Consider the following 14,090-nt stretch of genomic DNA (forward strand, 5'->3'; position numbering starts at 1 on the left):
AAATATGGGCAATCGAAAGTATTGCATTGATACCGCGACGTTTGTATTGCTAGAGAAAAATTAAAACGCGTTTGTGATGAAATTCGCTGATAGAAATCGGTTTAATTGAGTAAATTGAGCCGCGTACATTACTCTTGTTTCTGGAAAAGTAATTTTATTTGATACTTGAAATTAAAAAGAACATACGTGTATAGTGATTCAAATGAAATATAAACACTCGTCGATCAATTAGTAGCATGTTTATTTTTTAGTATCTATAATTAATTACCAACACGATCGATCAGCTTAAATGAGTTTTCGTAAAGATAGTTTGAATTTTAATTACGGATTTTCTTTCTTGTAATTGAACAAGTTTTAGTCAACGGATGTGAATATCGTTTAAAATTATAAGTATACTAAACTCAAGTCGCCAAATGAAAGAGAGTTTTATACACAGCACGGAAAGAAGTAGGTAATTATAATTGTTCGGGAGTCTCAGCGAGCCGTAGCTGTCTCAGGATTTAACAATAGAACTGGGTTAAAAAAAAGAAAGGATTAAGATTACGAGAAGCGTGGAGCTGGTGCCGTTGAATGCCGAACTTGTGAGGGAATAAACTCGTATAAAGTTCAATTGGGTCATTTGAAAAGCACCAACCACTTGACCCCCACTTCGCTTTAGCGAGTTGATATTTCCTTCAACCCCTTCCGAGTCTCGTTTCCTTTCGTGTCAACCGAAAGAGAACGGTAACTAGCTCAAGTCATTGAAATTTGTCGATAATTTTGTTTTTGATGTTCCAATTTCCACCCGGTGGCAAGACCGTGGAATATTCGACTCGCGGAATCAAAGCGAGGCTGAACAATGCTCGTTGTTCGGCGCTGGCTTAACAAAACTTTGAAACCCACCCTCGTTCGGTTTCAATGCATAATATGTATGTACCTACGTGCCGTGCTCCCTTCTTCCCTCGTTAATTATACGCGGCGTTTCATTTTACCCCACGTATTTTTATATTTCTCAACGCACTCGCGCGTTTTGTCGCCGGTTTATTTCCACCCCCTTACCTCGTTTCCCTGCAACCGCACCCTTGCAGAAATCCTCGCCCATATAAACTCACGCTCGGCGAGAAACTTCTGACAAAAATCCGCATTCGTTTGATATCAACGTGAAATACAATTTCACTGTCTTCTTACCAGCGAGGTGAATTTTAATTGAACTTGTAATACGATTTTCGAAACCCAGTTATTATTACGAGACACTTGACTGGTTGTGTCCTCCTTGAATCGGAGTCTCCGATCTTGGTGTTAGGTACGAGATGAAAACTTTTCAAATCGACCTTGCTTGCTTGGCGGGTATCTGAGACATGTCAACAAAGACTTGATTGCGAGCTGAGGAATTCGACAGGCTGTGTTAATTGTAAAAACACAGCCAGGCGACCTCGCTGCCAGTCACTCATGCATGAGTACGTGGCCACGCTCGTTATAACTATCTAAAATAAGTTATCGCTGAACCGATTCGCCTAACGCAACAAGCATATTCGCCAATTCATTGCGACTCGGTAATTTCGAAGCTGAAGGCTTCATTCTGACAATGAGATCCAAATTGGCGGAGCATCCCATGTCCCAAAACCCTTGGGCGTAACTTGCTGGTGATTACAGAGCGCATTGTTTCCAGGAGCGGATGGACTGCGAACAACTAGCTGCACCCCAGGCATCGTCAAGTGCTCGTTCATCGTCGCCGTCTCTCATTCCGCGCGCATATTTCGCCAGGAGGGTGACGTAAAACGCGACGCGAAAGAAATCGGAAGTTGATAAAAATTCGAAAAAATACCTCAAATTCCGTACAATTTATCGCCGAGCTGCATCTCGTCTGCAGGTTTCATTTGCTTCATCCCGAGGCGTTTGCTCCCCGTACACGTGACTGGGATCACCTAAATCTGACAGTGACAACCCCCACCCCCAACCCCGCGCGGAAGCGCTGTCTAGAATCCTCGTAAAACTTTATATTAACTCTCTGCTAGACAGTCGCGTATATTCTCGTAATGCTTCGGGACATAGGCGGTGGTATACCGCTTCGGTTACGCTGTCACGAGTCATTTCTTACGAGGGGAAAGGAAGGGTGAAATCACAGGGAAGGTTATTTATTGGAGTGAAGCGAGGAGGCTTCTGCACGCTGAATCTTTCTTTCACTGCATACTGCTGAATTTTTTTACCATCCTCATAATCAACACCTCGAATTTCCCCCTCTTTTTGCAACTCCCTGGGGAAAAATATTACATGAAAAGAAACAGCCGAACCGCGTCGTACACAGAGATACCGAAGTTTGGAAACTTTTGCAGATATTTTGAAAAAGCGATTCCACCAGGGTTACAATTTTGAATTATGCTTAGGGTCAATAATTTCCCGCTCGCTTTCCTACCTTCAAAACGACAGTTCTAGGGTCCGGGCAATGAATCGTATATGTCGAGAGGCTGTCTCTATATGCGAGTATTATGGGATCAGCCCGAAATTCCAAACGCTGCACGAAAAGGAGGGAGCTGGAGGACCACGGAAAGATAAGTGGAAGATAGGCTTTGCCTGATAATTCTCGAGCTTTATCGTTCCGGTGTAGGAACGCAGTTTTATCCATTCGATCGGACCTGGGTATTGTCCCCGTTTTTTCGTTTCGGAAGAACATCCAGAGGATAGGTGACCATAAAATTTTTCAACCTGGGAAGTCGATAACTGTAAATTTCACCGGATTGATCGCGGGTTGGCGATAAAGTCGATCGTCACTTACGCGCCTATACTCGTACACTTATATACAACGAAGGGGACAAAGCTCGGCCCAGAACGGACCGAGGAAAAGATTCCGATTCGAGAAAAATTTTGCCGGGTCCTTGAGGGTGGAGATAACAGGGAAACAAGCACTTCTTGTATACGGCAAGCCGGTGATCAACTGACAAACCACTCGAATTTACACATTCGAAACACTCTCGCACCCGAAACTAGTTGCCAGTATACGAGTTACTATGGAGTGACCATTGCAAATGGAAAAACAGAAGAGACTCGGCTTTTGTCAAAAATAAGACCAAGATATTTGGAAAAATTCGTTGATTCAAAATTATACGATCCGTTGATTCCGTACAAAAGATGGTATGCTTCAGGAAAACCTGAGTTTTAATTCTTATCACCAAATCGGTCTATCGTTTTGAGAGACTCTTAGTAATTAATCCAAAAAATATATACACGACTAGGTAGACAAGGCTGATTTTGATTCGCATACCGGACATCTTTCGACCGAATCTTCTAGAAAAAGGTTGTCGTCTTGGCTAAATGTCGCTAAAACGTCGGTAAGGGAATCTGTAACCAGAACCGGCCTCGTCGTCTACCAACTTACACGTATAATGCAATATTTTCTCCGTCCAGCAAGGTTAAAAGTTACCTCGTTAGCCGGCTCCCCCCCAATAATTTCCAACAATCTATAATCCGGCAGCTGGCCCTCGGTATCAACGTGCGTTATCTCGATCGGCAAGGTGGGGAATGGCTGCACCATCTCAACACGTGATTCACAGGCATGTGGGGGGAGGCAAAGGAGCGGTAATTACGGGGTATCTTACTGCAGCTAGGTTGATAACGGGTACCCGGAAAGTCAAAGGGGTAGACAATGCCGACGAAATGGGGTAACGCAGTCCTCCCTCAGCCACGGTCGCATACACAAGAGTTTCACCGCCTCAGGGACGGACGTGCGCTCGCAATTAACGGTCGGGAAAAGTGTGCAGTAAGACCGGCGCTGCTGGCGTGGAAATAAGAGGGGTGCAATGTCTGCCGTTGCCGGCGCGTTGCGGGAGTCCTTGGGATCGGTTATTTGTCCGGGACACCGAGCGGAGGGTGAACCGCAGGATTCTCTCGTATTCCGGAAGAGCGGCTTAGTCATCGGCGAGTCCATTGTGCGAGAGTAAGTGCATCGCGATGTATCGCGCATCGTTGAGTGTTTCATCGTTAATCCGGGCCTCCTTGGATTGCGAACGTTGAAAGTTTTTTTTTTTTTCTTGGATTTTTCTTTTTTCAGGGATTCTAATCGGACGAGTGGCTCACGGATTTCGGGGAGAAAATTTCGAGCCATTGAAATTCGTTTGCTTTTTACATCGTGAATCAGCAAACTCGACTTATTCTATACAGAGTAAAACGATGCGAGATATTAACTGGTGATGCTGAAATTACCGAAGCTACTATATCGAAGAGACATTCTTTTGCTCGATTCGGGAAATCGAGATCAGATAGTGAGAGATCAATGACAAGTAACAGCTTACAGGAAACTGCATTGCATTTATCTCACAGTGTACTCAGAGAAATCTTTAGTTCCGTTCACCGCTCAGTTCTTTACTATTTTAATATTTTACCACAATAGAAAAATATAGTTATAGGTACAAAGTGAAAATTAGTTTTGTAGCTGTTCCCAAAAGTCTAGTATCTGTTACTATTCTTTCTCATAATGATCACTCTTACTATATTTTCTTGTAACTGTTGCAAAATTTAATGCCTGTGCAATAGTAAATTGATGTTAAAGCCTCGTTTAACTAAAAAAGTAGAACAAACCGAACAAACTGATTTTGCGTTGCAATTGCCAAAAAAGGATCGACGATAGCGCAAAATGGTTACGTGTACCTCATTTTTCCTAATTTCAACGATATTCAAACAGTTTCTTTAACGATACCTGTCGTACTGAATTTTTCTAGTTACTGTAAGAAATAAAAATTTTCTCAGTGTGGATGTTGCGACCATTCGAAAATTTGACCTGCACTTGCGGGCCAATTTCGAACCTCAATTTCCTAAGCATCCCTGAAAGAGCTGGGATGACCAAGAGCGCCGAAAGTGGCTGCACGTAACATCCGTGATCGTTGTTCCATGCGCAAAACGCAGAACCCATGACGAAAAGGAAGGGGATGGGCGTGTTTGTCCGTAGAAAAGTTTCAAGTGTGACTACTCCTTCAGTTTCCTTCGGTACGCAGGCCGAGGGTTGAAACTGGCGAAGGCTGATGGGAGACTAGGGCTTGCAGAGAGTTGCAGGGAGTTGGGCGGTAATACGCAAAAGGGAGGCGTCAAGTGTTAACACAGCCAGGAGTGCCCCGGCGGATGCTTGACGGCTGGTTCCCCCGGCTTTCTGCATACCTCCACATCCTCACTACCCCAGATCGCAGGTGCCTCTGTGCAGAGCCGCTGGCACCAACACAAATCGGCGCGTCTATATAGCGCTTCCGCACGTTCCTCTCGGTTTAATTCTTTGAAGCTCTTCAGGGCGTGTGGCGATGAGCGAGCACCCTCGGATGTGCGGGATAAACTGCTTTCTTTAATCGTCGTCCGCTGCATCTGCTTATAACGCACTTAAGTGCACAGAGTCGAGCTGGCTGCAGGAAGTATAAAAGCTAGGAGGTGAAAGCTGTAGGTGTACCTACGCTGGAAAGTGATTAAACAAATTTCATTCCATTCGGTTCGTATTCCTTCGAACTTACAGGGTAGGTATGAAATTCGTCAGGTAAGCACTGCCGGATAGAATGCTTCGATAGATCCATTTGAAATGAAAAATGGAAAATCATCGTACATCATACATCATACATCATACATAGTATTAAAGTTTGAAACCAAATTTTGGATGTTCGGATGTTCGGATGTTCAGAAAGTGACGTCACCCAAAATCTTTTTTCTCTTGACGTCATCGATCTATAGTAATCGTCGACGACGAAAATCAGCTAGTCGAATTCCTCAGTCCGGAAACAACCGCGCAGTAGAGAGGACGTACGAGAATCGCACTCCGCGGATTTCGAGTACCAGGTTTTCCAGCTCTTGGATCCTGCGCTCCAGGACCGCTACCTGGTGAAACACGATTTCCAGGACAAGCGCTCCGCAGTTCCTGCGCTCCATGTCCGCTACCTGGTAACTTTTGACCTTCAGGACTAATTTTCCGTAGTTCTGGCTGTGCAGGTCTTCCACCTGGTGAATTTTGATCTTTTGACGAGTAATTTTCTGTGATTCCTGCGCTCCAGGTCCGCTACCAGGTACAACTCGACTTCCAGGAGAAACGGACTAACATTTATTACCCATTGAACAATCCCCAAACAGCGAGGGCGTGAGGTATCTGGTAAATCTCGTATCATCTAGTAAAACACTGACCATGAGTAAGCGAGCGCAGCGAGCACACGAAACCAAAAACCAGCTGCACTAGGTATCTGACCTCGAGCGAGCTTTAGCAAGCGTGGGTTTTAAAGCTAGTAGGTATTTAAAATGGTTTATAAAATGCAAAATGGTTTACATAATGAGATCGTTTTTATATCTAATCTTCAATACAACATACGTCGATTATCTTTTTGTTTCCCTCTCTTTCACTTTATGTATGCAGTATTCGCTTTGAGGATCAGCTGCTTCTCGAACGTGTCATCATTCATGCTTCTTCTGGGTCGCATGATCATAGAACCGTAGTAAAACGATCGTTCGACTGGCGCAGATGACGGCAAAGGTGCACTGTGCTTGACACTGCTGGGTAAAATGGTTCAATAGATCCATTTAAAATGAAAAATGGAAAATACTTTTCAAAAACGTAAATTTAAATGGGTGAATGTAAATGGTTACTTTGAAAACATTTAAAATGTTAAGTCCATGATATCATTTACATTATAAATGCTTATTTTAATTGAAACCATTTTAAATATTAGCCAACGTCGCAGGCAATCGATCGATCCCAAAGGTAAAAGGCAAGGACTGCGTTTCATGCGTGCTTGTTTTACACCGAACGCGACGCAACGCATTTGTAGGGGTGTCGAAAGCTTTTTGAAGAGATAACAGCGCGAGCGGATAAATTGGAAAGCGGGAAAATTTGCCGTGTCGAAATGCTTGACCTCCCGCAAAATCAGCAATATGTATTCCGCGGGGCTCGATCCTTGTTCTCCGAGTTCTCATCCGCCTGCAGAAGACAGCCCCCGCCTTTCATGATTTGTTTCATCCCCGCCCGGCCTCGATGGGGCATGAATAGATATTTCCGTTTATATACACACACACAGACGGGGTGTAAATGCTCAACTTTGTTTATATGCATGTGCGCATTGTGCGAAGGTGTAACGTTTGTGTGTACAAAGTCGAGGCGCGAGCATATATTCCCAAGTCGCCTCTCCGCCATTCAATAAATCGAGATTTCCGTAGAAAGCTCGGCTTGATAGTGTGAATTGAAATGTCTGCAGTGCGCGTATAACGAAGCCTGTAGAATCGTATATTTGTATGTACATCCGTATACCCGTTGTAGGTGTATAAACTTATGCAATGAATACCTACATGCATAGATGGTAGGTATGTACATCCGCGCAAATGTTTATGAACCGTAAAGCCAATGATGCTTAAAGATTTATCCGGCGTACAGTCGGGGGAAAAAATAAACGCACGAAGAAGAAGAATAAGAGAAACAAGCGACTAAAATCGATGAAGATATAACAGAAACTTGTAAAGTCAAACTTTAACAGATTATCGCAAACGCTCTCTCTCTCACAAAATTACGTCGACGTGAAACGAGTGATTTTCATGAGTTTTTGTGATTTTTGAAAAAATCGTAAGGGTGAGGCTGGTTTTTTCTGTTACGTTTTTTTGATCGCTGTAACCTTTTTGCCCTTGAATAGGTTTTCCGGAGACTATTTCGCCTAATTTGGACCTGAGGAACTCAAAAAATACAGTGAAAACATTGCAGGATCAATCGCGAAGAAAATGCGAGAAGATTTCTCGGTATTCCGGCTGTATCTTTTTGAATGAGCTTGGAATTAACATTCCATCGCGTTGACTTCACGTAGGACATAATTAATTACATCGTAACGATAATTTATTTAATTACAATAAATGGAAATTATTATTCGTGTATCACAATTCGGGTATTTTTCTGAGTGTCTATCGAAGAAATCCGTCTCATTTAAATTCGGAGAAAAGTGAGAAACTGCCAATTCTATAAATTAAAGAAAGTTCACCTCCTGCGGAGAAATATATGATAAAGGCAGTTGTTGCGTTATAAAAAGCGTACGGCTAATCTTTTCTGTAGAATTGTATAGATTCGATGCATTCATAAATCAAAGAATTTATCGCTGCCGATTCCGTAATATATTTTCAGACATTTCAGGGAGCTTTCTTTGAGAAATTTGAAATCTTTTTTCCCCTGAACACACGGCGGGTATGATATACAAATATAGATCAATATTTTTGCGAATACTTTGCGACGAAACCATTTCCAGGCGAGCAGGAAAATATCGCGCAAATCCGAATTTGCAGCTTCCGCGAAAAGATCCGCACCTGCCGGACTTGGGCCTTCGTACACCGGGTACATTCGCAATTTTGCACGTCTGTCAGAAACGCCGGGAATTTCGGCGTCTTCGCTAAAACTCGGCGACGGCTCGGATTCGCAAATTGCTGCACGTGTGCACGTGGAACTTTTCGCCCGCACACGCACCCTCAAAGCCGAGGTTTCACGGGGCGGCGAAAGCCGGGGCTCAGTGTTTGCATGCGGTTTCTGTTATTTGTTCGAACTATCCAATCGCCCCGGGCGTCCCGCGTTCTCCCCTAATTTATTTCCACCCCTTGTATGCGTGCCTACGACTTGCGGAGCTTTCGCTCGCCGCTCAAGTTCACCCGTGGATTTTGATTGGTCTAATTTTTAACAAAAACTGCGTCGAGGGTTGCGATTCAGGGGGGTAAACGTATGCACGAGTAGAACAAGACGGTCGAATTTTGGTAATTTATATCTCGACAACAAGTTATTCAATTTGATTGGGGTTTTTTGTATTTGAAAGTATGTAAATCGGTTTCATTTATTTCTTTTTTTACTATGAGATCAATCAATAGAAAGATTTTTTATGCACAATAACGTCAATCGTTTTGCTCGTTGACATGTTTTACGACACCTACGATATATCGAAGACGGATCAACCGATTCATTTAGAATTTGGAGAAAGTATTCTTGGCTAGTTTATCTTTTTTCCCACGTACGAGAATTTTCCCCCCGCAAAATGGCGATCATTTAGGATTGAAATTCGATTTTTCGTAAAAAATTTCAGTGTTCTTTAATTTAATCATCAAACAAAAATATGATAGTTAAAAAAATAGAATCATGGTAAGTAGATACTATACTATCCAAGAATATTATCTCCAACCTTAAAGTAAGTTTTGAGGTAACGTTGGATATAATTTGCCAAAATGTACCCTTTTTCTTAGCCGTCCACTCGTATGTAAAATCCTTTAAGCTTCATCTGCGTTTGCGTTTCCTCAATTTTTCCAAGTCGTAATTTTCGCAATCTAATCATCGCCGCGCGAAACTCGAGAAAGGTTCTAAACGTCTCCATCATGGCAGACCAAGGTGAGCAACGCGGACGAACAATACCTGCTGGAATTAATAAGCGGCAATCAAGTCGAGGGAGAACAATTCGTTGAAATGGCAGGCTCATCCCCTTCTTACTACAGAATCATCCCTCTTCAACTTAGAATCACCCTTCCTTCTTCTCTCTGAGGGGCTGTGCCCTAGTTCCAAATTCTTGCAGGGTTCAAGGGCGCGGTTTTCGCCATCAACACTCCAACTTACTATCGTGGCAAAGTCTTCTTTTGCCGAACAATGTAGGTACACGCGATTTCAGCCTTTTTCAATCAGTCCTTTGCACAGTCACGCGACCATTCAAGGTATCGAGGTTGTATTCTCATCCGATACGTGCCGATAAAGTTGTTGCGTTCCCATATTTTTTTTTTTTTCAATTCTATCCACAGACTTGCTCCGCTTTCAGATTCGTTCGACCGTTTTCCGGATATTGAAACGGGCCTTCATCCTGATTGTCATTACATATATTCTCGGTCCAGTTGATCGGTATCTCCCTCTAGGTTGCGGCTTTCGACGTCCCACTCTGACCCTTCGATTTTGCCCAGCTGCTTCTTTTCCGTGTAAATAAAACATTGCGAAAAAAAAGTTTTATCTTTTGACTTTTTCTCCTTCTTTCTTACCTTTGTTTATCCTTCGGGGGATTCTACCGTTCTTCTTATAAACCGGAAATCCACCACGGAATCCTGAGCTTCTGAGAAATCTGCCTAAGAAGTAAGAGCGCTACGTCTCGCGGCATTAGAAAGGTACCGTTTCGACAAGGGATGAATATTTTAGTCTCCTCCAAGTTCTCGCGGTGGAGGTTAACTCGTCTTCGGGACAAAGTCAGGTTTCGATACCCGCTCGACGTCAATCTCTTGCATTATTACAGATCGGAGACGCAAAAAAATTTCACCCCTTTTTTTTTATACCTCCCGGTTTGTCATGCTTCTCAAAATGCCATGTACATACAATACGGTTATCCGTTTCTCCTTTTTTTCCATTGAAAACGGTGGCTCTCAAATTTTCTTTCGCGTTATATAGGATCTCGTTTTAACCACACATTCAACTAGACTGTCTTTGGCCACAACCCTTCCACCTTTGTGACATCATTTTTTATTATATTTTTTTCATCATTTCGTCCACGATACTTTCCCGACAATGGCACTTGACCGTGCCCCTCTCCAATGAGAGCACCTTCCTCGATGGGATGGAAGGCTGCAGAGCAGGGGGGCAGCTATATTGTACGAATCGCATCGTTCTTCCCTTCTTTCGACGAAAGGACTCTTTGAGCTCCTCCCGGAGTAGGAAAACTTATTTCTCCCGTAGCTTTTCCGCCGCGTCTGCCTTCCTGCAACTCGCGGCTTTCCATTTCCGCCTCACCCCCTCACACCCCCGACCTTTGCCTCAGCTTCTTATATCTCTTTGGCCTCCGTTCTGTTTATTCGCATCTTGTCATTTCGCTTGGCTAACTTTGTTATACAATTAATTTAATGAATAATTCTCAACGCGAGCAGCACACGCTGCCATATCGGTGAACCCTCGTTCAAACTTTCGGGCGAATATATCGTCGAGATTAATTTACGAGAAGATGGAAAATCGGGCCTGTTGAGTATACGGAAAACCGGGAAGAATCGGAATGTTCTCCAGGCCGTGGAATTTCCAAGATCGAGGCAGGCAAGCCGCTAACAATTCCGAAAACGATTCGCGAGGTTTCGTTGCATTTGCATGATGCCAAAAGTCCCGAGCAACGAACGAGTCGGGCGTATTTTAACCCCCTTCACCCCCCCCCCCCCCCCCCCTCGCCAAACCGAACACCTCGTCGACCTTATTCATGCGACCTCTGACATTCTTCACCGGTTGAATTCTCGTACGATACGCGAAGGCGAATGATTCTCACGTTTTTACTTGTCGTTCCTTAAGTAATTCGATTCCAATACCCCCGCGACAAGAGGGGCTCGTCTTTCACGGTGCCTACATTTTTTTGTTGCAGTCTCATGACATAACATTCGAGAGTAAGAAAGTTTCACATTTGTATTCATAACGCTGTCAGTCAAAATCTTAGAACATCGTTTTTCTCACACGAGTTAAATTTTAAACGGGGAAAAATACGAGGACCTCCTATTTGTTCGTGGGAAAAAATCTTCGATATTATAATTCGTGGCATTCTTTGACAAAAATTTTTGCACAAGATTGCAGGTCAGTTGCGCTCAATGTTACTTTCTCAATTCGCAATAACGGTGATGAATTTCCAAGCTTTTGGTGGTCCCCGTGAAATCCGTCTACCAGGCCGGAAGACAAATGACCTACGTATTCGGGAGGCAAGTTTATCTCGAGAGACGTCCCCATGGGTACAGCCTTTTCATTGACCAAGCACGTATATACTTGCCTCGACGTATGAGACTCTATTCAGTTAAGTCAAAATGATCAAACCATTTATCAAGCTAATATTCAACAATACGCGATGACCGTACATACAATAATTATTACCCGATTTCTCTTGGTTCAATTTACCGAAGAGGCCGACACCGATGCGGGGGATAATCGAGACTAACTTTCAAAAATCACAAACCCATCGATCAGTTCACCGTGAAAAATTCAACTGAAAACCTACCTTTGCTCAAGCTGATATTACTTAGAGTCGAAGAGGGTAAAATCAACCGTCACGATTTCACGTCCAGTTGAAAGGGAGAAAAAAGTTTTCCCAAGATCAATAACTAATAGCCAGATAATCAGATCATCCGGAATTATTTCATCGAGCGATGATGAAGTCGAGTTTTCCTATCGAAGCCGCCCTCGAGGGACATAGAAGGCAAAAATAATGACTATGTATGAGGACTTTGATAGCATGCGCATAGAAGGACGTAGGTGCGCTAGGATATTTGCATAGCTACCTTCTTACGCCTCGGCAAGGTGTGGGTGTATATTCAAGCGGAGCATACATAGGCTGTAAGAAGCCTCCCTAAGGAGCCGTCTTTTGTCGGACGGTTCTTGTGTTCCTTTCGCCCCCGTATATCGATCCCTTATTCCCTGCTCCTTCCTCGACTGTAGTATAAGCTCGTGCCCGACAATCCCCTCCTTCTTCAGCCGACTGGCGCTTGGCTCGAGTCTCTCGCTCCCTCCGCATTGCATTCGCGACCCAACGACGGGTGTTCTCAATGTAGCGCCTCGGAAATGACGGTGGAAATTGAAAAAGGATGGAAACTTGGCCGGTCCGGGATGCTCGCGAACGTTTGTACCGATCAACGCTGACATTGCGACGTCAAGCGAGCCCAGGAATCAAGTTGGGCCAAGTTGCAGGTCTTCGTGCACTGATTTTAGAGTCAAGGTCTTCAACGGTGAGTGAATAGCTGATTGCTATTAATGGTCAATTATCTGAGTGGAAAGTGTAACCAGAGGCCTGTTGTCTTACAGGGATTTTTACTTCCTCGCTTGGTGCTCCAGCTTTCGGTGTTGTTCATAAGCCCCGGAAAGGTTTATCGGGAGGCCGTTCGTAGCAGCGGAGAAGAAAGTTTCAAGATATAATAATAAGAAAAAGCCGGTCCGACCGGGGCAAGCTTTAATAATAACAGTTCGAAACTCAGCTTCTCCATAAGCTTCGAAAACGCGATGATATCGAGCCGACGGGCCTGCAGGACGGCAGGATTCCGCAATATTGAATCGGGTTTACACCTAGGGCTCAACTTTATTTCGCCCTCCAACTGATAGGTGAAAAGTCGAATATATACGTATATCCGGCAAAACGTTGCTCCTGCGAACCTCGGCGAAGTCTAGGAAAACCGTTTAAAACTTTTAACCCGAGGCGAAATTAAAAGACGCCCAAGGTGAACAGTTTCAGTCTGTTACAGAGAGTTCCTCTCATCGCGGGACAGAATCTCGAGAAGCTTTACAGGGTTTAAAAGTTGAATGAATCTACTCGGAAGACTCTCCGCTTTAAGACATCTTTTAGCCTGTTTCAGTTAGGCTCAGATCCGATCTTTTCCAACTCTGTAATTACCAGTGGCGATGACCACGTTGAAGACGGAAATTAGTTCTCAGTTTCTTCTCTCGCAGTGATAATTCATTGGGCAATGGATCGACCGGCTTCTGTCCTCACGCACAAGCGTAAAGTCCTTTTAAACTCGTCATTGTGCCGGTCGTCAGCGTGTAACGTACACGCATACGGGGAAGGTGCACTTTATGGCATTAATAATGAAATGCGCTGAATACTAAATGGTTAAGTCACATCTCAGCCCCTCTAACGCTGCAGGGTTCGCCCGGATTCCAGCCTGAATAATCCATGGACACCCTACCATGCACCGGCGCACCCCTTCCCAGCATTCATGATCGAAACGTCTAAACTTGAAACGCTGCTACCGACAGAGTAAGTCACTGTCCGATGTCACGGACACTGCCGATGACTTATTCAAATTTGCGTTGTTCGCTATGCGGTTGACTCGAACTGACGAGAATATAGAAAGGAGCCGAGGATTCCTTTCCAGAATAATATCCAACGAGGGTATAATCGTGGAAAATGGATACCTTGTCCGCTTTGACGAGGGGATGGTGAGTGAAACGTTCTAACGATTCGTCGAACTCGAAGTAACTCGGAGTGAAGTAGCGAGAACGCGTCAAGTTCCAAATTCAACAATCGGACGGAATCGCGATGCCTGTATAACAAAAAGTAATACAGCAACGGACGAGGCGAAGGTATTACAGCTGGTTGTAGAGAAGGCTAGAGAGAGTAATCGTCCCCCGCTTCCGATGATTTTCGCCCGTCTCTCTTCACGCT

The sequence above is a fragment of the Neodiprion fabricii genome, chromosome 4 (assembly GCF_021155785.1).
Source record: "Neodiprion fabricii isolate iyNeoFabr1 chromosome 4, iyNeoFabr1.1, whole genome shotgun sequence".
Taxonomy (NCBI): domain Eukaryota; kingdom Metazoa; phylum Arthropoda; class Insecta; order Hymenoptera; family Diprionidae; genus Neodiprion; species Neodiprion fabricii.